We start from the raw sequence: 26,594 nt of genomic DNA, 5'->3' as shown, positions 1-26,594 counted from the left end.
GAAGAACAAGGCCTGGGCCCTGCCCTTATGTCCCAAGAAGCCCCTGCAGTGCCCCAGGCTGGGGGCAGAGTGGCTGGAAAACTGCCCAGCAGGAAAGGTCCTCAGAGAGCTGGTTGACAGTGGCCAAATGTGAGCCAGTGTGTGGACAAAGAGGTCAGTGGACCTCTGGCCTTCTGTGCCAGCACTAGTGTGGCCAGCAGGACCAGGGCAGTGACCGTCCCTCTGTGCAGGGCACTGGGGAGGCCACACCTGGAGTCCTGTGTGCAGATGTGTGGCCCTGTTTAAGATCTGAGCAGTGAGAGATGCCTCTGCCCGAATTAAGGTGCCAACAAGACCATTTATCAACGTGAACAATGGGGATTTATTTAACAATAAATGTGGGGTAGAGAGATAGGGATCGGACAGAAGAGGGTGAGAAGGAAAGAGGGGGAAGATCAAGGGTGGGTTGGGCTAGGCTGGGGTAGGGAACAGCAGGACTAGGGTTGAGTGGGGAAGAGTGGGAGTGGGGAGGGGAAGGAATCAGACAGAGGGAAGTCCAGGATGCTTGTTGCAAGTGGTGTCTGGTTGGTCCTTCCCCTCTCTGAGCTTCTGCACTGGACTCTGGTGTTTCTTGTGGAGTTGAGGAGACCAGGTCATTCATCCAGTATTAACGCCTTCCCCAGTCTATGTTGTTGTTGGTACCCAGAGAGGCGTTTTCCTAGTTGCCCTGTGAAGAGAGAATGGGTTTGCCTTCATTTACCTGCAATGCTGAGGCCCAAGCAGCATTTCTCAGCTACAAATGCAGCCTATAGCAGGGTGGGGATGCACCACCACAATGCACCCGAGCCTCAATCAGCTGTGGGATTATTCAATGTAGCTCTGTCACCCTTCCTCAGCCGGCTCTCCCTGACCAGGCTGCCTTGCTGTTGGCTTAGGGGTGAAGGGCTGGGGCCAGCAGCAGGGCCTACCTTTGGCAAGTGGTTGCCTTGGCCACCATCCACCCATCCATCCATGTATCCCGCATTTCATCTCCCTGGAGCCGTTCCCTCTGGGACCTGCCGCTGCCCCTGGGAGCTGGGTGTCCCCAGGGTGAGCCCCGGCATCTTTGGCCATGGTCCTGCTGCTGGCCCCGGGCTCACTCCTCTGGCTGCCCCCTGAGGCAGCTGAAGGAGAAAAGGCGGCGCAGAGCCCGCCGGGCCCTCTTGGCCATGGAGCGCCATGGCCGTGGGGCCGGGGGCTGCGGGACGGCTGCGCTGCCAGCGGGGCAAGCAGGAACGCTGCGTGCCAGGGGCTGCACAGGCACCGGGCAAGCACCTGCTGGCGGCTCATCCCCGCAGGGCTTTTCCTGGGGAGGGGCGGCCTGGGCACAGCCAGCCTCCATGCCTGCTGCCTCGGCCTCGTCCGCAGCCTCGGCAGGCGAGGGGCACCCCGCAAACCCCTTTGGCTCTTGGGGTGGTGCCCTGGGGAGAGGCTCGCTGTGCTCCTGGTCACTGAGGTTGCTGTCCGGAGAAGTAGAAGCTGGCTCGAACTCTTCGTCACTCAGTGAGAGGGACAACGGGCTCTCTACCTCTCTGTCCCATTCTCCTGCTGCTTCTTCTTGCTCCCACTTCTCCAGGAGCTCGTTCAGAAGAGTTTCCATTGACAGCGAATCCTCAGAGTCAGACCCTGAGTCTACCAACAGCTCAGGAGACACAAGCTCAGAAAAGCTTTGTGTCTCTGCTGTGGCGTCTTCGGTCGTGCTGCAAGGGCTGAGTGCCACCGAGGGGTCTGCAGCTGGTTCCAGGTTGGCAGTTGATGGATCCCCGAGGTTACCGCTGGACACCACGGAGCTTTCTTCATTGTCCGTGTAGATGCATCTAAACAGATCTGCATACATTTTGTCTTCGTCCAGGTTCTCCAGCTCCTCTGGAGAGCTGGAGAGTGGCCTCGCCCACTGCTGCTTGTGAAGTGCAGCATGCTCAGTTGCTCTCTCCTCACAGAAGCCTCCAGGCAAAGGAGAAGCTGAGAAACCTGAGTTTTCCTCAGGCTCTAATGTGAGGAAGAACTTGCTGTGCCCCTCATCACAGGGATCTCCAGCCAGGGCACAAGCTTCTTCCTCTCCCTCATTCTCCTTCAACGAGGCAAGCAACGCGCTCTGCAGGTCTCGATCCCACTCTCCTGCAGCCTGTGTTTCTGGGAGCTCTTCCTCCTCCCACTTTTTCTCCAGCTCCCTTACAGAATTGCCACAGGGCTGCAGGTTTAGAGAGACATGGCGCCACATGGGCTTCCAAGCCGGCCGTGTCCCGGTGCAAACCGGCACGCTGCATGTGGGTGCCATGGGCGGCCGGGGGTGCCCCTGCCTTGCTGCTGACCCAGTCCAGAGTCCTTCCCCTCTGCTCCCCAGGGAAAGTGTTCCCTGGTCTCTGCCCGCAGCCAGAGTGCCCCATGGAGGAGGTGGCACACGCTCTGGCTGGCCCCTGGCCATGGGGCCCACAGCACGAGCTGTGCCTCTGAAAGAGGACCCAGAGGTGGCTGCTGCTGACAGAGGGGGCAGCTTAACACAGTCAGTGGGTGCTCTTGGGCTTTGCCCACTGAGCTGGCGTGGAGGTGCCAGTGTCAACTGAGGGCCGTGGAGAGGCGGCAAGTCCGACACAGACAATCTCCGTGGCCCCGTGACACGGCTGCGGGGCACTGAGTGCCCGCCCTCCCTGCTGCCCCTGCCTGTGCAGGACCAGGTGGGGCTCCGTGACGGGATGGGGAACAGAGTGGGCCTGTTCCCAGGGATGGGTGTGATGGTTATCCAGGTGACCTGAGGTGCTGCCTGTGGCTGCCTGGGGGTCACCTGTGAGAAGCAGAAGGAGGCATGGGATGGAGGCGGCTGTGTGAGCACAGTGTCCCCCACGTGCCTGCAAGCCCGGGCCTGGCCCCAAGGCAGGTGCTGGCCACAGCAGCCAGGCTGGGCCACGTTCCCAGCTGGGCTCGCTGCCTCTGGGCCATTGCTGGGCCTGGGCCATCCCAGGGCAGGCCCTGCACAGAGCATGGCCTGCTGCCAGGCCTGGCTATCCCTGCCCCAGGGCTTCCCCCAGGTCCCACTGCAGGCTGTCCCTCCTTCCCCAGCCCACACCTGTTGCCGCCGCCGGTACAGCAGTGGCTGCCCCTCATGGGGCAGGCCATGGGCATTCGCCTCCTGCTTCCGTGACATTGTGGGAGTGCTCTGCTGAACACTGGCCACAATCTCCCAGGTGAGCTGCTGCCTCCAGAGAAGCTGCTGCCTCCTCAGAGAGCTGCTCTCCTGGGAGTGGCCACTGCAGGGTATTTATAGCCCCAAGGCTCATGACATGCACCCACATCACAATGGCCTCTGGGCACGATGTCACTGCGGGTCACAAAGGCGTGGTGGCCATGGCCACACCCTTTCTCCCAGAGGCCTGACAGTTTCCATGCTGATGCCCCTGGACACAATGGCCTTTTTAAAGCCTTTTCCCCTCAACTTTGCCTACTCTTATTCCTCTCCCAGTGACCTGCAGCTCTCTCTTGTCCCACCACTTGGTCCTGCCCTAAACACACCCAAGGAAGCCCTGTGCCCAAGTGCCAAAGTGCTTTGCCCACCCACATCACCATGTGTTCCAGCCCTTGGCACCGACCTCATGTAGAAAGACCATCAGAAACATAAATGCCTTATTGTAAGAACCACACACTGCCATCTGGGACATGTTTCATGTGGTCAAAACATCAAACGCCAAAATATTTTCATTGTGCTTCTTAATCACAAAGTGAGTAGATTAATGCGCTTCTTGCCTGGGTGCCATAACTTATTTTCATGGTTTGGTGAATAACACTTGTTCCATTCTCTTTGGTGACTTTAACTCTCCACAGCCCGGGTCACAGATCCTGCTTCTTGGCATCCTATCATGTTACTGCCGAAATTTGTGCTCCCAATCCTATTAGGAATTTCAGCAGATATTTCAAGCACCATCTGGAATTAGATTCAATTTACTTCAGTGATGGGTATAGTCTTATCACAATCATCAGGATCATCCCAAATATCACCATCCCAATCTTCTGGGGACTGTTAGTTTCCTAATTTGCATGGGGTTAGGTGAATGTGAGGCCCACATGGGCATCATCTAGATCCTTTCTTCCAACTTTTGCATTTTCTCCTTTTCTTCCTGCAATTACTCCTGTTCAATTTGCATGTACAGTAGTAACTCAGCTGCTCCCTTGCCTTCTATTCCCTCTCTCAGATCTTGTCTGTCTACATTATGCTTTTTCCTGTCCTCACAGGTGGCTTTTAGGCAGCTGCCTAACATCTTACAAATAATTCCTTTTCCTCTACCATTTTCAATATTTCCTCTTGCTAATTTAATTTGCTTTGCAGTTGCACTCCAGTCATGTCAGTGGTGGTAAGCCCATTCTTCTGAGAATTTGGGACTCAGACTTATTCCATGCTGCCACAAGCAATCAGGAATGCTAGTCCCCATCCTGACAACTGCACCAATATGTTGTGAATGGGTGATTTAGATCACTTAAAGAACCACTGTCAAAGGTATTAGCAAAATGTTGTTTGTGTCGCTGTCATATTTTCTGAAAAATCTCTTTGCCCAGGATTTTCTCCTGGGAAGCTGAGAAGCCTCAGAGAAAAAGGAAAACAAATTCTTATCTCATTTGCTTCTCCTGTGTTGTCCTCACACGTGCAATGTGTTTGGAGATTGTTTATCCAATAGGTGATTGTTTCTTTGGTTTCATGTGAATTGTTTTGACTTAATGACCAATCAGGGTCAAGCTGTGTCAGGACTCTGGAAGGAGTCACAAGTTTTCATCATTATCTTTTAACCTTCTGTAAGTATCCTTTCGGTATTCTTTAGTATAGTTTAGTTTAGTATTCTTTAATATAATATAATATCATAAAATAACAAATTAGCCTTCTAAGAACATGGAGTGAGATTCATCATTTCTTCCTGCCACAGGGAACCCCTCAAATGCAATAGGTTTGGTGGGTTTTTTTAATACAAGGTTGCAGAAGTGTGACTTAACAAAGTCTGAGGTCAACAGTCACTGATTGGCACAGTCATTTGAACATTGATTCTAAACTGCCATCTGACAAGTCAAAGTTGCCAAACTACAAGGTTATGCACAGTGTCAGTCAATTACCAAAGATTTGCCACCAGTAAAAAGTCTCTCTGACTTCAGAATTACTTCAGCTCAAGGGGAGATTGCAGCAGAGAGAGGCAGCTCAGCTCTGAGTGGTGCCAGTCACCCCCTCCTGGCACAAGGTACTCTGCCTGCAAGGGTAATCAGAACACATCATTATCTTAAAGGCAGCAATGAATGTATTAGAGATGAGGCACAAAGATGGTAAAACTGCTGAATGTTCTTTTTGACAACCTATGAGCTCTCCAGTTGCTCAACTGTAGAACTGCAGCAGCATTTAAGGCACGAGACACTCCATTGCTTATAAGCTTATTTTTCCAGTTCTTTTTAAAAAGAGAAGAATTCCCATTTCCTAAGGCAAACTGTTAAATATCTCTGTGTCTCTGCTTATTTTTATGATATAACAAAATTCTGGAGCCAGCTGTATTAGTTTATGTGCCTGAACAAGTAAAACTTCTCAAAATAGGAAACCAATTCATTTTTCAAACTCACTGCACTAAGGGGAAAGTCACCTCCCTGAACTACTTTTCTGCATGTTGGTGACAATAAACCCAAAGAGCTCATTCTCACCTCAGTTAAATTGGCATCAACCTGCTCATTTTCCATCACTGCCCAGTTAACTTCCAGTTTCCAGGTGCAATACTGATACCTTTTGCACTTGAGGAAGAGATGACAAGACTTAGTTTCATTTTTATTTTGGAAAAAGAACTTTTCTCATGATCTGCAACCCTTTGCTCTGCCAGAAGCTTTCATTTTAAGAATTTTCTTATTTGTACAAAGATCTAGATATTAATTTCTATCTGAAAGTCAACAAAGTTTGAAATGGAAATGAAATACTTATTTTAACAGAGAATAAGTAATTATTGGAGCTGATTATGATGGGATGAAGGGAAATCTCCACTGTTTGACCTCCTTAATCAAAGTCAGATATTCTTCTAAAAAAAGTTGTGATTGATCGTTAAGCAGCAATCTGAATGAAATTATAAAATCAGGTGGAATGTCTGTTTTTCTCCACACTCCAAGCCTTTGAATCTGTTTGTTCTTTTGGTGGATCTAACATTCAAAGCACTGATCCATCACACCATCCAAGCTTATCAAGGAAGTGAACTCTTACAGGTGTTAGCTTAAAACAAAATTTGTTATATAGTATCAGTGCCAATCTGAAGGCTTTTAAAAAGACTTCTACAGACAGGTGTGTGCTTTCCATTTAAGAAAAAATTCAGAAATCAGCAGGATATAGCCAAGCTGCAGCACAGAAAGGGATAAATTCTGTCAGTGTAACATTATCCCCTCCATTCTTCTGTCAGTCTTTTCCCATTCTGGATTTTCTCACTGTCAAAAGACCAGATGTTTCATTGCAGCATCTCGGAGAAATGGCCTAAGAATCTGTTTGCTTCTTAGAAAAGACAAAGGGGGAAGTCCATCTTCAAGCAAAGAAAGCTTTAGAGGGATTTTTCTAAAGCATCCCTAGAAGTTGGGGTAAAACTGCTTAAAACTGCTGTTGACATTGAAGGAATTCCTTTCCCTTTCTCCTCCTGTTCAGATACATTAACCCAAGATATGATCTTCAGGGAAATTGAACCAATCTTCACCTCCTAGGATTGTACTGGGGTTTACAGCCCAGGCACTCCAGGACCTGAGGCAATGTAAACCTTGATCTTTCCTGCTTTCTTCTCACAATCTCACCCTTCCCTAGGTTTTTGGGTTTTTTTCATTAGAAGTATTAAATTTTTGAGAAGATGGCAGGCAAAGTTTGGAAGTGGAAGGATCTACCCTGAGTACTTCACCCCATTTCAGACCCAGCTTTCCATTCTGTGGCTGGGCCAGCTGCTGGACACAGTGATTTCATGGATCACTGCTGACCTCTAGCAAAGGTCTAAAAAGGCCAAATCAATACCTGGGAGATTTAAATTTTCCAAAAAGTGGACCATTTTCAGGTCAGAGCGAAACCTCAGTGTTTCTTCCCCAGAGGAGGATAGAAACATGTTTTTCTGGCTGATATTGCCCAGCCACCAGCACTGGAGACTCCAGAGGCTGTGAGTTCCTGGCAGACAGAGTCCACCCAGGATGCTGCTGGCACAGTGCTGGCAGGCAAACCCCAAGCAGAGCAGGCTTGTGAGCAGTTTGCTGAAGGGAAAGAAAAAACACACTAAAACCTTCCTCAGGATGTTGCAAATGACACAGATCAGCAATTTTGGTAGCAGGTGTGTTTTTCTCAGCATTTTCCCCACCACTTCTCCTTATAAGTTTGATATTTCCTGCTGTATTTCTTGGTTCCCAGAGACTCATTGCTGCCTGTCAGGCAGAAGGATGTTTCAAGCTATATCCTGCCCTGCTGCGGGAAAAGTCCTCATGCTGGTTTTGGCTAACTTAAATTTCCTTTGAGGAATGTATTCCCAGGTGTTCAGTTTAGTAACTACATGATTTTCTGGCTGATCTTATGTTTTACAAATAGCAAAAATTATCTTTTAACAGAGAATGAATAAGAAGAAAGCTACTCTTGACTGCCTGAGAATTGCAGCCTTTAGCTAACAGTTAAAATTTAGAGATGCTGCTTTGAAGGAAGGACTTGGAACAGGGCCTATCTTCCCTCTGCAAAGCAAAGACTCATTGCAGCATAGGAGCAACACTCAATAATGTGCTAATTAATCAACTTTCCTTACAAAGATATCAGAGAGAATAGTTCCCAGACAATTCAGCTGGACAAATGTTTCTGAGCCACAAGAATCAGATGTGATTGAGTGGATTAAAGGAGCAAAAGGGCAAAAGCACACATGGTTCCTGCAGATTTACCCTTCCCATTTCAAAACACTGCCCTAAAATACTGCTCTGGGGCAGATTTGCTTGATGGCGAGAGATTTAGGGTAGCACTTTCCCACAGCACATCCCCATTTCACTCCAAAGTAGCTCCAGTTTTGAGCAGCAATAAAAAGTAAATTACATTTATTAAATCCCTTGATCCCACCTTTAAGGACTGCCAGTAACAGCATTTTCATAAAAGGAAATGTCTCTCTCAGGCTCCAAGTCTTTCCATTTCTGCTGTAATTTAAAGAGGGGAATAATTTCTTCAGAAAAGACTTCTGCCAATGCCTGGCATCCATGTTAGGCATATTTAATATTTAGTAAAATGTTGAACACACCATGCTGTATTTCAAATTCTTCAAAGCTAGATACTAGATGAATATCATGTGAGTGAGATTTCAGCTTCATGGAACAGCTTGTGTTGGAAGGGAACTTGAAGATCATCTCATTCCATGATCTTCTTCTGCTTAGGGCCTAATTACCTGCCTGGCCTAATTACCAACAGCTCATTGCCACTGCTTCACAGACTCTGAGCTTCCAAATCCCTTCGTGTTTTGGGGAGATTTTTGGACGGATTCCCGTCCATTTTGATGGATTCCCATGATGTTGGAGCAGGTGAAGTTCCTCTTGGAAGCAGGAGAGGTCAGGAGGCTGGACACACAAAACAAATGCTGCATATTGACTTCAGGACCCCTTGGCCATTTGTTTATAACCTTGAAAGGTCTCCAGAGCTTGCAGATAACCGAGATGAGCCTCTGTAGAGGCCAAGATCAGAGCTCCTGGTGTCCTACCCCAGGGTGTGGCAAGCACAGGGAGTCATAGAGGGGTATAAGGACAGATTATAAGACAAAATAGCTCTTCTCTGATACACTCCTACCATCATCTAGTTTGGTGACTTTACTGATTTTAGGAACTTTCCTACTTGAGGAGAGGACCCAAGGCATTTTTGACAGGCTCCATACATTTAATAGCAGAAAATCCAAGAGATCCATGGGCTTGCTAGATGAGTGCTGCTAGCACAGCAATCCTAAGGGAAGCAATGATAAAAGCAGTGGATAAAAGTGGAAGTATGGGACACAGGAAAGCTGTTTTGTTCCTCCCCATTCTCTGCTCTGGGCAAAAGCATCATCAGAACCTCATTCCATCAGTTTATCATTTCATGGCAACCAGATCTACTTTAGAATAGTCAGAAAACAAGCCCAAGTCAGACCATGGGTTTCTTTCCTGAGCAGATGAAATCAGGGGATCCTCCTCTCTTGCCAATGGGAAGAGCATTCACAATGACCACCCCACTGCAGCTCCTCTTCTCCTCCAGGTGGAGGGAGAAGTTTGTGATTGCATTATCACAGTGACACCTCCACCTCCCCATGAAGTAGCTTCCCGGAGTTGTGCTCAATCTCCAGCCCATTTCAGCTGATAACATCCCACCTTCCTGCTGAAAAAAACACATCTGTTGAGACCAGCTCCTACCACTACTTTCTGTTCATTCTGGTTTTAGACTCCCACCATCATCTTGAAAGTCCTTAGAAAAATGAAATGGGCCTCCTCAGTGAGCTCATTTTTCTACTGCAGGGCTTCAACCACTGTGGTCAACAAAGATGTGAGAGGGCTCTGAGACCCTGAGACTTTGCCAGGGTGATGGATGGGTATTAGACTCAATAATTCCCTGGAACTGGTTCTGTGATGCAATTCAAGCCTAGCAAGGGCAGTACATTTCCCAACAGGGATGGCAGGAGACTTAGGCTCCAAATTTATCTGGGAAAAATTCTGTTGTCACAGATAAATAAATTCAGGTTATCAAAAACAAAGGAGGAGGAAGAAAAATAGTCCTTTGTTGTCAGTGTGTTGCCACAACAAAGTAATGATCAAGCAAGGTATTATTAACAACACATGCAAAAGCTGAAAACCTGCATCCAGTTCTTAAATCTTACCTATTTTTAAATAAAATCACTTACTAGAACAAGATCCTCCAAACAAAGAGAAGTGTTACTTTTTTGGACACTTAAAAAGACATCTAAATAATAATATAAATATAAATAATAATATAAATATAATTTATAAATGTAAATATAAGTATATAAATATAAAGCCTTGCAAAGAAGGAAGGATACTATCCAGCTGTGGAGATTTTTGTTTATTTACTGGCAAAAAGACTTCAAAATCTTTTTCAGGTCTCTTCCAAAATAGTCTGGGCTGTAAGGCAGAGCCCATGTTTACTCAGTGTGGCACTGATTTAGCTGTGACTCTGGGAGAAGAGTCCTGCAGGGGCTGAAGGGTTGTGGCTGCCTCGGATTTACAGAAGGAAAAGCCTTTGGATCATTTATCTCTGAAGATGAAGTGCCTTCTATTCACTGTACACAAGGGAATAACAAGGGTATCATTATATAACTATGGTGCTAACCTAATTAATATTTGACTAAGAAAGAAAAAGAGAAAGAATAAAGCTTTTTGAAGTTAAAGAGTATTAGATAAAACCTTGGACTTAACAGTCTTCCTCTTTTCATTTCCCTGCTTTAATCTTCAGGTATAAAGAGACTAGTTTGAAATAATTTAGGATGTTTTTATGGGAAGATCACAGAATTGTTGAGTTTAGAACAGAAAACACCTACTCCAACCCTCTTATCAAAACAGGGTCAGCCAGGGTAGTTTGCTTGTCTGAGTTTTGAACATCTTCAAGGAGGGAGACACAACATCTCTGGGCAAACTGCTCTGCTGTTTGTCCACCTTCAAAACAAAATAAAGAAGGGAAAGAAAAGAAAATTTCTCATGTCTAAATGAAATCACAGAAGCATAGAATGGGTTGGGTTGGAAGAGATCTTAAAGATCATCCAGTCCCACCCCCCTGCTATGGACAGGGACATCTTCCACTGATGCTCAGAGCCCCATCCAACCTGGCCTTGAACACTTGCAGAGATGAGGCAGCCCCAGCTTCTCTGGGCAATCTGTGCCAGGGTCTCACCACCCTCACAGAGAATAATTTCTAATATTTACTATAAACCTTCCCTCCATTGTAAGGCCCTTCCCCCTTGTCCTATCACTGGATACCCATGTGAACACCTCAGCTGAGAAGGGACCTACCAGGATCATCCAATGTCTAACCCAAGCTTGCAGAGGCTGTGGTCAGCATGGAAAAGGTGGAAAAGAGGAGACTGAAGGAGAAATAGGACAGGGACCCTGCAGAGTGTCTCCAGGAAGAGTGAAATAGCTGGATTCAGGATTATCAAATAGGCAGGATTCAGGCAAGGACCAGGTGCTGAAAGTGCTGGTGCTCAGTGTGACAGCAAGAAAAATTCAAAAATAAAATTAAAAAAAACAAAAGGTGTAAAGTAATAAGGCTTACACATGAAGGAATTCCTCCAGGAGGAATGGCAGCAGACATGAGCTCACTAATGCCTAACAGCTTCACAGCACAAAAACTTCTCTCCCCTGGATGTCTGCTTTTCTCACAGAGCCTGACATGCTTTTACCTCTTGACCTGCCTGTCCTGCCTTCAGCCCTGAGAGAAAACAGCCCACACTCAATAAAGGTCTGGCATTCCCTCTGGAAAACACAGAGGTAAATTCTCAAAATGGTGTGGTGGAACCTTAAAGTATCTAAATACAAGTACCATTTCCAGGACTCTCAGATTAAATGATTTTATAGCATTCAGGTGGATGAATGCTTCACTTCCACCCTTTTTCCATTTCTGGTTTGTTTTGGGGATTTTTTAATAAATAACCATTTTTGTATAGATATCCAATATTCTTTTAGATTGCCAGATTATCTCCAGGTAGTTCACATCATCATTCTACATTCGTTTTGTCACTAGCAACTCAACACTCAAACTGATGTTTGGGGTTCCTGTCAAACTTCCCTCTCCTCCTATAAAAAAAAAAATCTCTGCCATTTAGATATGGAGGATTCTTTTTTCTTTTGGACATCTCTATGACTTTTCCACCACAAGTTAAATACTTCCAAAATAATTTTAAATAATCTGAAGTATAATAAATGAAACAAGGTGGGCAAGGCACAAGGTCTATTGGTGAGAATCTAAGTTGAAGTCCTTGTGCCAGAAGGCTTTTTCACAGAATCTGTTGCTGATGAAGATTCCTGGCTCTGGTGACTGCAGATGCCCTGGATTTAGGAAAAGCTGTTTGACAGAGTTCTAAGGAAAACAGGTTCTTCAAGGAAAATAGGTTCTCCAGGCATGGGTATCTGAGTTTTAATATCAAAAAGCATTTTGCAATGTTCCTTCATGCAAGAACTTTGGAGTTCCTTCTTCTGAGAAATTATGAGAGAAAGCCCTACATTTATTTCCATTTTCTTGAAGACAACTTAAGGGAAAAATGGAGCAAGTTTCTGGTCACCTCTTTTCTGAACACCTTCCTAATTGTAGGGTCATCATCTGGTCTTTAATAACCACAATTTTGCAGAGGCGACCTGGTAGAAAATCCTGCCAAATTCCTACGGTTTTAATTAACAGACAGAGCTAAGAGACCCTGAGACTGTTTATTTCTGTTCCTTAGATGAGCAAAAACATTGACTGGCACAACAATATTTGTCTTCTTTTGGATCCCTGGTTCAAAATGATAGCAAAATACATCAAAACACAATGTGAGGGTACGAGATATTCGTTATTGCAATTACACATGGCAGCCACATTAATTAGTCATCCCAGCATAGATGGTGGAGAGGGGAGATTATAAATTTAAACAGCTTGGGTCACAACAGTAACAAAGTCAAAATATAAGCCAAAATGACTTGTGGGAAAGAGATAATATTTTAACTATCTCTATTTTGGAAATGTTCATCAATTGTGAAATTCCATAGGAGTTAAGAAAACATTTTATCTACTAAAACTGATTGAGTGTTGTTTCTCTGTAGAGAGGAAATTCTTGCCTGTTTCTATTTTTTGTTTCTTCAGAAAAATTTTGTCCCCAGAGACTATACCAGGATTCAAGTCCTCTTGAACCACTGCTACTAGCCATAAGCTTGAATATTTTGTTTTTTTTGTTAAGGAATAAACTTTTAATTTTGTCCCAGTGGTTAAATTAACTTTGCTTTCTGCACAGTTCCCCAAGCCCAAAAGAAAACAAAATATAAGCACTCATTTATTAGAGAAAAAATATCAGAACTGGAAGCTGGATTTTGCTGGGTTTTTAGCAAGAGATTTTCTTCCATCTGCAAAAATTAAAGGAAGACAAACAATTTACCTACACCCCGCATTTTGGGTTCCAGAAACCTCAGTTATGAACAGTTCAGGAACATTTGCCTTCATCATAGATCAAGGATGAACAACCTAAGGTGCTACAATATGATTCCTTTTCCCTGTAAGAATCCATCACCCTTTCATAGCTCAAAAGTTTTGAAGTTTTTAAACTATGATTTTGGAAGATGTGAACAAATTTATTTCATTTTCTGGGTACCCATCAAAAACATGTCTTTTGAGAACTTCTCAAATAGGATTTGCAACAATGTTATTCTCCTCTTCCTTTCAAGCCCCTGCTTTTCTTATAGAATCATAACATCATTAATGTTCCAAAATCCCTCAGAGATCATTGAATCCAACTGTTAACCCTGTACTGCCAGATCCACCACTAAACCATGTCCCCAAGTGACACAGCCTTTGGTGATCCCACCACCTCCCTGGGCAGTCTGCTCAACTGACTGGCCACCCTTTCTGTGAAAAAAAATTTCCAGATATCCAATCTGAACCTCCTCTGGTACAACTTGAGGCCATTTCCTCTTATCCTGTCACCTGGCAGAAGAATCTGCCCCCATCTGGCTACACCCTCCTGCCAGGGAGTTGTAGAGAGCAATAAGATCCCCCCTGAGCCTCCTTTTCTCCAAGCTGAGCCCCCTCAGCTCCCTCAGCCACTCACCAGATGTGCTCCAGACCCTTTCCCATCTCCGTTGCCATTTTCTGGACACACAAAGGTGTCCCCTCTCCTTCACCACCCCAAACAAGGGTGTTTGTCCCCCCCACACCACCTGTGACATCCCCACAGCTCTGCTGTGGAGAAAAGGGTATCTGTTACAACTGAGAGAAGGCTCAGATCTCTGGAGGTTTCTCAGGATAAATCCAAACCTTTCACTGCTGTGGTGGTGTAGCAAGTTCATCTCTTCACAGCTTTCCATCCCAAATCTCCTGCAAATTCTCTTCACAGCCTTCCATCCCAAATCTCCTGCAAATTTCCATCCCAGATCTGCTGCACTATGCAAGATCTTCTTGCTCCTCTTCTCCCATAGAAGGAGCAGCTCAGATCCTGACCCTGCTCAGTTCTGCCTCTTGCTAAGAAGCCTTGAGCCATTTTTAATGCCAAAATGGCATAGCAAGGACTTTGAGACTCTATCAAAACTAATAAACCACTGCCCAGAGTTGTGAAGGACTACAGAGGGGATGTGATTGTGAGTCCTGCCATGTTTTCCTACAATGGAAAAGAAGGGGTTTGGTGGGAAAGGCACCTGGGAGGCCTCAGTAATCCCATAAGTGCCAGAGTGAATTCCTTGAGCTGGAGGCAGGTCTGCAGCCTTCAGCAGCAGAATGGGGTTTGCCAAAGGGAGGATGGACCTGTGCAGCCTCGACACATGCAGACCCCATTTCCAACAGTCACTCACCTCCATGTATCTCCTGCATCTCTGGGGCTCTGCTTGCCTCCAGCTTCAAACCTGAGATTTATGTAACCTAAAAAGGGCAGAAAAATAGTCAAGAATCATACAATTCAATTTGCACTTTTTGCTGTTGGGGGAGCAGGGAGGTACAAGGGAATTTGCTGGTGGTGGTGTTATTTTGGACAAGATATAAAACGTTCCAAATATGAATGTAGAAAATAATTATGGAGTAACCACTCCTGCTTCTTCCTTCTTGCAGATGCTTGAAGACTGTTTCTCTCTAAATGGAAGGACAGCTGCAGAGAGATACATTTTTGCAGGAAATGCAGCTCTGATGAATACCAGTTGCTGAATTTCCCCTCTGTCCACCCTGAAACATTTCACCTGTTCATCTAATGGCTTTTTGAAGCAGCAGGGCTGATTTGTCCTTGACACAGAGTGAACTGGCTTTTAACATGGATTTATCCTAACTTCATTTTACAGGAAGCTCAGTTCTCTTTTCCAGATAAAGTCCCTGTGTCACATAAAACCCAAATATTCTGGGACATGGGGAACAGAAGACGATCCAGGAAAACTATCAGTGACCTCTGGGACCACAGCAGCTTGGATTTACCTGGCTTTCCTATGAAGAAAAACTCACATTTCCTAGAGGAAAAAAAAAAATAGTGCAACAATCAAGAAGCTGCAAAGTAAGGAGACACTCTGGTGTGTGAAATTCCCCTATCCCCAAAGGATTTTATTTTCTATTTTAGGTAGCCTCAATTCCATGTGGGAAGACAGAAAGGGATAAGAGACAAGAATGTAATAAAGGATTTGATATGGAAGCTCCCAAGATAAAAATCTTGCCCCAAAATTCATTGTGTAAATTGAACCTCTCAATGTGTGCAGGGTGACCACATGAGCTGAACAAATGGGGATGTGAGGTTGGGTTTGATTTGGTTTTCTGGATTTTAATTTTTTGTAAGTACTTTGTGCTGCACACAGAAAACATGCAGAGATTCTGACTGTGCCACAGGCTGGCCTTACAAGAATTTAACTGAGAGGACAGAAATTTCAAAGAGTTCAGACTGGTTTGGGCTCATTTGGCTACAGCTGGAGGAGAATGCACAAAAGTCGCTCTCCATAATTTTGTGTTAGGTTTAAAAAATCTCCATTGAACACTTTGGTTGTTGTATTAACAATTTTTCTATTGTTATTCCATAAAAGTAAGCTGACTTCTGCAATTCCATCTTAGAGATTTCCACGAGGGCGATATCCCAGAGACTCCTGAGACAGTATCCAATCATTTCAGTGGGAATTTCATATGAATAACATGTCCCAGTGAAGAGCTGGATTTCAAGTTGCTTTCTGTGGTAAGGCTGGGACAGACAGGCAATCCTAAGGTAATCATTGAAACCCTCTACAAAATATCAAACTCTAATGAGACAGCTGATCATCTTGGACTCAAAGAGCCAAAATTTAACTGTCTTTTTTGGCCAATTTTATTCATAATCATAGCTAATCATAATTTTTCCCCCTTCTATAAATTCAGAGCCATAAAAAAATCCTCTTGGTCTCCCTTATTTCCTCTTGTTGGTGTAGATAAAGGCTACTTTACAAAACACTCCATGCCTGTTTATTTACAAATAGCTTAACATAATGAGCCACTAATCTTATTTGAGGCCTCTGAGCAGTATTGAAATATAGATTGTCACTAATAACCACAGTACTTCCATGTTACTGGTGCTGAAATGCCAGTCCTTCCCTCCCTGCTTCCCCATGGAGCAGAAGAGAATGTTTGCTGAATTTCCAATGGGCATGTCAGGATAACAGCATCAACCACAGCAGAAACTCCCCAATTTACTGAATGTGTTCCTTCTTTGAGTCAGTTCTTGTGATGGTTCCCTAAACTAAAAAAAGAAAAACAAAACCAAAGTTGTCCAATTCTGTTGGCCACAAAAATCCCATTTTTCAGGTGTGCTTCCAACTTTACAATAAGTTGGAAGCATCTGTTACACAACAATTTTCCACCTGTAAATAACATTTCTTGGAAACAGAGACATTGTGTTGAAATATTTTGATTTTGGTGAAATATCTGATGGGAAATTTGGATTGTTTTGACTTCTTCATTTCACTCTGGTGTTGAAATGTTTTGTTTCAGTAAAGCAGAGAGGGAATGTTTTGACTTTCTTACTCTGTTTTGTTTTACCCTAATTTTATATTACCATCCTTCCAATACTGTGTTTATGTATTTGCCTGTTATAGTAACAGTTCCTTTGGCCATCTGAAAATATGCTGAGATGAAAGAAAATGAGTATATTTCATCTTTTCTCTGAGTAGTATTGATTACTTCACAACATAATGTTTGTACAATCACTGATGTTTGGGGTGGTTTTTTCTTTTCTCATTTCACTGAAGCTCCATTTTGCTGTAAAAGCAATTTACAAAATGGCACCTTTTCCCACAGACAGGGACATTTATTTACCATCAAAACTAATGTGCTAACTAACAGTGTCAAATCACATTCAGCTGCCACAACAATTAATTTCCCACTGCCTGGCCATGGCTGCCCTTTTTCCTCCTGATTTACAGGCCCTCATTGTACAATCTTCCCCTTGCACTGGAATAAGTTATTGGCCCTCTTGCTGGGGAAATGAGGGGCTATTTCAGGCCCAATGGTTTACTGGGAGGTGTCCTTGCCTATGGAAGGGTGTTGGAACTGGGTGACTGTTTAGGTCCCTTCCAACCCAAACCACTCTATGAGTCTGTAATCCTCTACAAAAGTGTCCACAAAAACACAGGTTTTGACTCCTGATTCAAGGCAATGGAAAGCCATGGCAGCAATCAGGTTAAGCTGCATGTTAATCCTTGAGAGGGTGTGCAGAAAACAGGAATATCTCCTTTTCTTAGGAGAGTTGGGAACGTTGGTTCTGAACAGCACCCTTGGGATGTTAATGGACAGTAGCAGAGTTTCTCCAGCAGCCTTACCCCCAGAGTGTCACCTCATGTCAGCTTTTGATCCAAACAAATCCCAGGAATTACAGCTAGGGAAGATCTGTGCAGTCAGTGAGGTGGGAGTAGGATCTTTGCTGAAGGTTTGTCTCCACCTGGAAGTTTAATGAGTAAATTACTGAGCTCAAAGCCAGGTCTGTACAACACTGTCCCATTCTATATCCTCACACAACCCTGGGAGCCCCTTGCTAATTCCTACCACTGTCCCAATGCAACAAACCCCTTTCCTAAACTTTGTAGCCCAACTGGTGCTTCCTAATGCTCTGGGATGTGACTCCAGGATGCTCCAGTATCCATCTGGTCTCTCTTGTGCTTTCAGATTTATAACTATTTCCCCCCACTTACCTCTTAATATTCTCCATACCCAACATGCATGAAAACTCTGATGTTTTATTCAGGGGCAGTTGTCTCTGGCCATACTTCTGCCAATTTAAATACCAGCACCATATCAATGCTGTTGCATAGCTTCACCTTTAATTCTCTGACAATAATTTTATTACTCCAGGTTTTGATTCACATATTCATATTTCTTGATGCTTTCCTTGTTCTCACGTCTATTTCCACCTCTGTACTGCTGTTATCTATTATTACCAGGTTGCCACAGTAACTGCATTCCTCAACACTCCTTATTTGTTCCACACCAATTGTTATATGGACTGTGTTTGTTCCCATCATTGCCAAGATCTTGATCCTTTTGTTGTTGTTGTTGTTGAAATTTTGTCCTGTTCCATGGTTTGGAAGCTTTTGGCTGCACATCATGGGGCAAGAAAGAAGAGAGGTAACTCCTCCTCCAAGGCCCCACACACTCACAGTTCTCACTGAAAATATTGCTGTTCTCTGAGGCAGTTGGCTCTGACATGTCATTCTCTGCAGGTCATCAAGTTTTCCACTTCCTGACCATCCAAGGAGCACAGATTCTCCCTGTTCAGCCTGGTGTTCTCTGCAGGACTGCTCTGGGTGTGAGCTACAGCAAACTGCCCACCCCATCAAACTTGTTCAGGCTGCAGAAACATCCCCATGGGCAGCACCAGAAAACCCCAAATCCCACCAGGGCACCCTTCCTGAAACCGCAACATGAACTCCTGCACACTCAGCGAGGGGATTTCTTTCCCTTTCTCTCTCAACCTCTATGTTTTGCTGCCCTCTCCTGCTCAGCCAGGAAACCTCTCAAACCTCTCAAACCAGGAACTGCAGAGCTCACCTGGAAATTTGAGGCTCCCTCATATGTATGACAAGTCTTGCCAGAGCAGAGCATCCCTGATGGGAGCAAAGTGGCAGAGGCAGCAAGGAGGTACAGGGTATCAGTGGATACCAAGATTAACCCTTCCTGAGAATCTGTTCTGGAAAGAAAAACAAACAAACAAAAAACAAAACAAAACAAAACAAAAAAAAAAAGCTGTGAGGAAATTGCTCTGCAAAAGAAGCAGTACTCAAATGTTTCTACAGCTTGACCCAAGTACTAAAGGGGGCGTTATCTCCTTCTTCTTTAACTCTCAGGAGCTCAGGATGTGGCTGTGGGAGGAAGTCAGAGAAGTCATTGCAGCATTGCAGCCACTGCTGTATTGGAGCCTCTGAGCTCACATTTGGAGGTCCCAAATTGGCCCCTCCATGTCCTTCACTCCCACAGCAGCAGCAGCAAAGGTCGGTGACTGTGACCACCTAAAATAGCAAAGGGCAGTGCTGCCACCCCCTGCACACAAACCCTGTCCCTGGGAAGCACCTCACTGCCAATGTTCCAGTCTCAGCTATGTTATTGCCTACAAAAATTCTCCATTTCAGGCATCACTGGAGTGATTTCATGGTGCTTTTACTGATTTGTTGATTAATGACCTTGCTGTGCTGCACAACAAAAACTTTCTTGGGGCTGAAACAGAAGCCCAGCACTAAGGACATGAAATGCTACAGTGCCATCCAAGCACCAGGAATGGAGCTGCTTTCTCCCACTAAAAACTATCAGAGGTAAGAGCAGATTTGAGCTGATTTTAGTGGGTTCACCCCCTTTATTCCTGAAGGGAAAGCAAATGGTTTCCTGCAACTCACTCCTTGTGGTGGGGTGCCAGGCCATCCCATGGTAATGCAGCCAGCCAAGTCATAAATCACTGAATCATGGACTATTTTGGGTTAGAAGGGACCTTTAAAGGTCACCAAGTCCAACCCTCCTGCCATGATCAGGGACACCTTCAACCAGATCAAGTTGCTCAGAGCTCTGTCCAACCGAAACCTGAAAGTTTCCAGGGATGGGGCAGCCACTACCTCTCTTCTCTTCCTTCACTGCTCTCAAATGACAATTGTACACATTATTGAACCCATGCCTTGCTTTAGACATCAAACTGTTTTCCCCACCTGAAAAAAACAGATTGGCAAAAATTTATGCATTGCAATATGTGTTTTACACTCACAAATTCCTTGTATTCTTCATAACTTATTTTCTCTATGAAGCCATGGTAAAAATATTGAGAAAGCTAATAGGGACAGCAAAAGATAGAATTTAATTACAATAAGAATTTATTTACAAGAAGGCTGTAAGGGACTTTTTACTACCCCTTCCCATAGTAACAGGACTGGGGGTAATGGTAAAGGAGAGAGGGTTTAGATTAGATATTAGGAATAAATTCTTCCCTGTGAGGGTGGTGAAGCCCTGGCACAGGTTGTCCAGAGAAGCTGTGTCTGCCACATCCTGGGAAATGTTCAAGACCAGGCTGGATGAGGGTTGGAGCAACCTGGGATAATGGAAGGTGTCCCTGCCCATGTCAGGGGGGTTGGAACAAGATAATATTGAAGGTCCCTTCCAACCCAAGCCATTCTAGGATTCTCTGGATATAATTCCCAGCTGACTAACACAGCCACCAGCTGATCCTCATTCCACACAAGCAGAGAGGAGAGACCAGGCCAGGGTTTGGTCTGGTTTAGCCACATCATGTTTGTGCTACAGATGCTGCACAAACATGAACATGGGCATAAATGGGGCAATAAAAAAGTCACAGAGAAGAAAAGCTGAGAGAAGGTGACCTTGACAAGTCAACTAATACAATATTTATTGGCTTTTGAAAGAAGGGTTTATTGAGCAAGAAAGAATGACATCAGCCAACAGAGGATGAAAACAAGCACCTGATAAGAGCTGGCTTAAAGCTCTGTCCAAGCATATATAAGGAATATAAAGCATATATGAGGAATATAAAGCAGGAAGAGGGATATATCCTAGAGAGGGCTGGTGGATATGCTGTCCACATGCTCAGTGCTCAGGGAAGTGCTGCAGGTGAACTGGAACAGTCAGTATCATGGAAAGGACATTGTACAACCAGCCTGTCACCAAATTACCCCAAATCTTTACCAAGAACCTAGTCCCTTGTGATGATGTGCATATATGGAGTTTCTAATCCTAAATAGCTACCTGGGGAGAAACAAAAACAACAAAAAAAATCCAAAACCCATAAAACCTGGCATCAGCTAGAAAGTGTATACATGCCTGGGAAAACTGGAAAAAAAACCACCAGTTTTATTTTAAATTCAGATACTAACATTTACACTAAAATGTCAAGCCATAAGAGAATGGAATCAACCGAGCCTGTAAAAGCAAAATAGGCCACATTATTAGACAGCACTTTTAAAATTAGTCTTGATGTTCACTTAATTATCTCCCCTTGGCTGAGTCAGGAAAATAGAACCTTGCCTTATTATTAGCATTTCTTATAATTATGAAGGTCTTTGATTGGGTTCTGTAGATGATCTCAATGGGATCTGTCAAACAATAGGATAATCTTCATTTCAGTGAAAAAGCTCTCTATCCCAAAGGCATGGGTTTTTTTTCTTTTGATAAATGGCTCTTTCATGTAGACACAAACCTAGCAAGACATTGAATCATGTGTTCAAAATATAATGGCTTAGATGATTAACAAAAAGTTAACATGGGAAAGGTATAATGTACTTAAGAAAAATCTCTTTATTCCTGAGAAGGAAAAGAAAGATGGGGTAGAAAAGTAATATTTACTGCCAGCTCCACAGCAAGTACATCCACACACAGTATAATTATTCAAATTCCACTGTCCTCCAGTAAGGTGGGGTTCCAGGGAACTTAGGACAATAGATCACCTAGAGTTGCCTAAAAATGTTACTGTATTGGAAGGAAATTCTCCGATAAGTTTATCAAAATTATGAGCAATTTCTTCCAACACAGTTAGAACTTGAGTGTAAAATGAATCAAATCAGTGTAAGCAGAAAGGTGCATTTGTCAAAGCAGTATTACCAGCAAGGAAGCACATTACAGCAAAAGTGTGGAAAACTGCACTTTCTTTGCTCAGAAAAGCTATAATTTGGCAAAGAACTTCAGTGTGTGCCTAAGTTATGAAGTACATTACATATGATGGAAATCAAGCAGTGAGGTTGTTATTCCCCAGAATGCTGTAACTTAATTTCCTCCATTTGTCAATTAGGAGTACATCGGAAAAATACTTTTTTAATCCAAGAATAAATATATCCAGAGAAGTAGGAGCACAAGTGTGATTGGTACAAGACTTCTGGCTGTGATGTCCAGACCTCACAGAGCTTGTACAACCACAACCATTTCTGATTCACCTGTGATTGAACATGCTACAGTTCTGCCAATAAACCAGAGTGCCTCAGGCCTTCTGGAAAGCCATTCTATATGAGAAACATGAAAATCCTGACTTCTCTTATTTATGATTTAAAGCAGAATCTCCAGAGCTTTGTCAAGGCTGAGAAACATGCACGCCTCAGGGCATGTGGCCACCTCCAGCTAATAGAGGTCAGGAGGAACAACACTTCCCCCCTGGCCCCAGGACTACCTGCAGCATCCCAAGGTGTGTGCTATGGGCTACTGTACCAGGCAATTAATGTCCTTTCTCTAATTCCTCTGTCTTTGCCCACCAGGGACATCTCCACAAGGATCTCAAAGGCAACCAGCAACAGGATGAGAGGACAAAGCCCCCAGCTGTGCCAGGGGAGCTTCAGGTTGCACATCAGGAAGAATTTCTTCACAAAAAGGGTGCTTAAACTTTGGAATGGGCTGCTCAGGGTGGTGGTGGAGTCACCAGCCCTGGAGGTGCTTGAGAAATGACTGCACATGGTGCTCAGTGCTGTGGTTTAGCTGACAAGGTGGTGATTGGACAAATATTGGACTCAATGATCTTGGAGCTATTTTCTAACCTTAATGATTCTGTGATTCTATGTCAGCTTCCAGGTTAAACCTGAAGGATGGCAGGAAATGCAGCTGTGCACTGGGAACTAGGACTGGAAATGTGGGAAGACAGCAGAGAGGGGAGGATAATTAAAGAGAAGTGGAAAAAGGAGATTGGTGTGTACAGTGTTGCCCTTTATCTTTGCAAGTCAGTCCTGAAGCAGCCTTAAAACTGTGAAGATGGCTAAGCAGAGACCTTTGGACTCAGGCCTCACTGGCAATGTCCCTACCATCATGTAACAGCTTCTCTGTCACCTCCTAATTCCTGATTATCCTTGGACATGTAAACATCAATTCAATCCCAGGCTATTTTGCAATAAAGCAGTCAGTTTTCCCCAAAACAGCTTCTCATGGGTAGATTTTTTGCTATAAAACTCTTGCTCAGTGAGCAGTGCATGAAATTTCACCAGGTTTGGCTCTCCTTGCCTTACAGTGTGTTCCAACAGGGCCACCCCTGGCTTTGCATCTCCAGGGCACAGAGCCCAAAGCAGTGTAAAAGCAAAAGGTCTGTTCTGGAGGAGACAATTCTCAATCACTGTGGAGGAATGGTGGGCATAACCAATGAGGGGAATAGGGAAAGGGATGAAAGAAAAGCAGTAAATGGCTGAGGAGACACAGAAGATGAGGGGATGTAAACCCCAGACCTTTTAATTTCTCCATGCACAGCACCCCACTGTAAAGCACCCAGTTCCCAGTTGAAACTCAGCACTGCAGCTCCTTTCCCCAGGGTGCTGACCTCCCATCTCACCTGCAGAAATCATGGCCAAACACAACAAAGCTGAACTCTGCAGGGCCAAAATTTCTCGTGGAATGGTTACAGCTATGGTATGCTCCAATCTGTCCCAGTAGAGCTGTGTGGAGCTTTGACAGAGGAAATCTGGGCCCAGTCCTCAAGAGTTCATGAACCTTTCAGTAAAACTGGCCCCCAATCCAAAAAATCCTGGGCTCACATCCAAGAAAAACTCCAGCTCCAAGAACATCCTGCCTTACCATAGCTCTTCTACATCCATCCACCCAGAACATGCCAGGAAATGCTCGATGCTCTTTTCATCTTGAATTGCACACAGAGAAATGGTGAGGGATCTTGGTAGTAGCAAAACAAGCAAAAGCAGAGGGGCCAGGTGTCTGTTAAAACCAGCTTGAAGAATTCTTTTCCTCTCTGGTAGCTGGTTTAACAACTGGGTATTAGTTCACATGAAATTACAGCTTCATTCCTATGGAATTATACACTCCATCCATCTGTTCTTGCACTGAATATCGAGGAAGAGGCAAGGAAGATTTTAGGCTTTTCCTCCCATTCTGCAAGCAGAAGGGCATTTGACTTTTCATATTTGTCAGCCTACTCTGGGAAAATGACTTTCAAACACATGGCATGAACCCAGAGAGCTGCAAATAGAAAAAGGGATTTGATGGTGTGTGCCCTGGCAGACAATAGCTTTGCACAGGCATTGTTAGGACAGGCAGGGCCAGCTTGCAGCTGCCAGGCTTCAGCTGGTTCCCACACAGCCCAGAAAAGGCTTTCCTGTACATCTCTGGCCTGGCAGCAGTGCTGAGCTGCCAGGACCTCCCAGGCTATCTGGGTCCTCAGACACTGTAGGAGATCAGAGGATGGACAACCCAAACCCTCCAGGTGGCTGCTGGGACTCTCTTTTGCAGCCCAGACCACTGATGGTGGCCCAAGCCCCTGATGTCATCAAATCACAGACTATCCCAAGCTGGAAGAGTCCCACAAAGACCATTGAGTCCAGCTCCTGGCCCTGCATAAAACAGCCCCAAAAATCCCACCATGAGCTTGAAAGCATAGTCCAAACACTCCTTGAACTCTGGCAGGCTTGGGGTGGTTTCCTGTCCTGCCTGTGGGCTACCCTTGGAGCACTTCCAACTCTCCAGATACATGTGAAAAGCCCACAATCTTCATCCCTCAGCAGTACAGAGAGCCTGATATGCCTCAGGGAGGTTTCTACCCTGGAATGACAGTGTGCACCCAATATCTGGAGTCTCCTCCCAGCTCCTTCTTTCAGGAATAGGAGAGGCAAACTGAGGGGACAGAGACACCCACCTGGCCACAGCAAAGGGCAGAGTGCTCTGTGCCAGGGTGTGAACTTCTTTCAACCCAAGGACAAACAGCAAGAATCTCAGGGGTTCACCGAGAAAGCTCGAGGTGGATTTTTTCAGGTTTAGTCAAACAGGGATAGACAAGCAGGCTTGCTGTCATTTGCTCTGCATTCCTGGCTACTGCATGCTCAGTGAGCAGTGAGCAGTGAAACCCTGCCCATGATAGATGTACTAAATGAGCAGGACAACAGTGGAACAGCTTAGCACAACATCACTCTATAGCCTATACCACTGACATTGATTTTCCTTTCAATCAAGAAAAAGCAGGGGAAAACTCTGCTTCTACCACTGCCACCTCCAGGAATTTCCAATCATCCATGCAGAGAAGCCTGTTATCATCACTTTGCAGATTATAAAGGAAGAAAAATCCTGCTGTTGATTTGACAAGCAGTGTCAGCCCTCTGAGAAGCAGGTTCAGGTCAGGTCTTCCTGACACCTCCCATTCCCTCCACGGCTCTGAGAATGTTGTTTGATCTCTCTGTGTCCTTCAGATCTGCCTCTATAAAACAAAGCTAATGCTGCTGACCCAGAAGGCTCTGTAAGGAGAAAGGTCTTCACTTGTCTCTGGCACCACACAGAAAGAACCAAGAGAGAGCCTAAGAAGACCAGAAGGGGGTTATATTCTGCTCTGCTGCTTAATTGAATAAGCTGCTATTTGCAAGTAATTAAGGGAAAACTCAAGTGTCTGTGAGTGGGGTGAAAGAGGAGAATTCCTCTAATTTACATCTCATTGCCACTGAGATAAATATGCTTTTCTCGTTCTTATCAAAATGATTAACGAGACCTTCCTTAATAGCAATGCCTTTTAACTACTGTTTTCACCTAATGATTATACTAATGGGAAGCTAAAGCCTGGAAGTTCACCTGCTTGTTTCATGAAAAAAATTTTCTCCCTCCAACCTCCCATCCAGTCCCAGTTACAAACTCCAGCTCTGCTGCAGATTTACCCAATAGTGGAACTGGGAGAGGTTAAAGCCTGTTTAAGGGCCTCACTCCATCCGTGACAACATGATCCAGCCAAGTCTGCATCGGTGGTTGTCAGACTGTCTGTAGCCCAGACAAAGCAGACACATCATGATTCCAGAAATCCAAGCTCAGGTACCTCCCCAGAGGTTGCACTTATCCCTCACATCCTCCTCAGCCCATGTAATTTGTATTCCAAAATTCATGTAAGTGATGAAAACAGTGTTTGGGGTTGGACCCACACATGTGCTGGATCAGCCACATGAACAGACCATTGATGAGTGCACATGGTTTTGGATGAGGATCCATCAAATCCAGGCTGGATTTGAGCCTCCCCAAGCTGACATCACAGACAGCACTCAGGATATCCACAAGTAGGTGTTGGCTGTGTGATCGTGTTTGATCTCCCATGAAAATCAAGGCAGACCACAGGCAGCACTCAGATGCTTAGAACAGAGATCTCCAGTGTCCCTCTGCCACTCCCAGGCAGTTTGGGTGTCACAGGCCATGTGAAATTTCCCTGGAAGTCCAGAAAATCAAGTCCTTTCTGTGGTGAGCAGAGTCAGCTGGAGAAATATTCACTCTAGCACAGATGCCTTTGAGCTATTGATCCAGGAAGAGGTTGGTCACTCATAAGTTCTGGGCTATTTCTGTCTTGCCCACAGAGATTTTTGGATGCTGCCAGGCATGTCAGATAGCATTGGGCATCTTCATTTGGCAAATGAATCCCACCTCTGTGCTGTAATTTGTACTAGCTAAAAAAACAATAAAATGTTCCAAAAAGAAATCATACCCAGTGTCAATGTAAATGATCTCATGAGGTATAATG

General features: G+C 44.8%; 1 long non-coding RNA gene across 1 annotated transcript in view; it reads right to left on the bottom strand.

Moving 5' to 3' along the window:
• Positions 1 to 369: 369 nt before the first annotated feature.
• LOC143696162 (uncharacterized) overlaps positions 370 to 26,594 on the bottom strand; it is a 48,656-nt gene continuing 22,431 nt past the window's right edge. Inside the window, exons 2-4 of the long non-coding RNA XR_013185577.1 lie at positions 18,695 to 18,833; positions 14,509 to 14,575; positions 370 to 706 (exon numbers count right to left, since the gene is read on the bottom strand). This is a non-coding gene — a long non-coding RNA (uncharacterized LOC143696162). The remainder of the gene's footprint in view (positions 707 to 14,508; positions 14,576 to 18,694; positions 18,834 to 26,594) is intronic.

Source organism: Agelaius phoeniceus, chromosome 1 (genome assembly GCF_051311805.1).
Source record: "Agelaius phoeniceus isolate bAgePho1 chromosome 1, bAgePho1.hap1, whole genome shotgun sequence".
Lineage (NCBI taxonomy): Eukaryota > Metazoa > Chordata > Aves > Passeriformes > Icteridae > Agelaius > Agelaius phoeniceus.
Note: the sequence above shows the minus strand (reverse complement) of the source record. Positions and strands in the feature narration are given on the sequence as shown.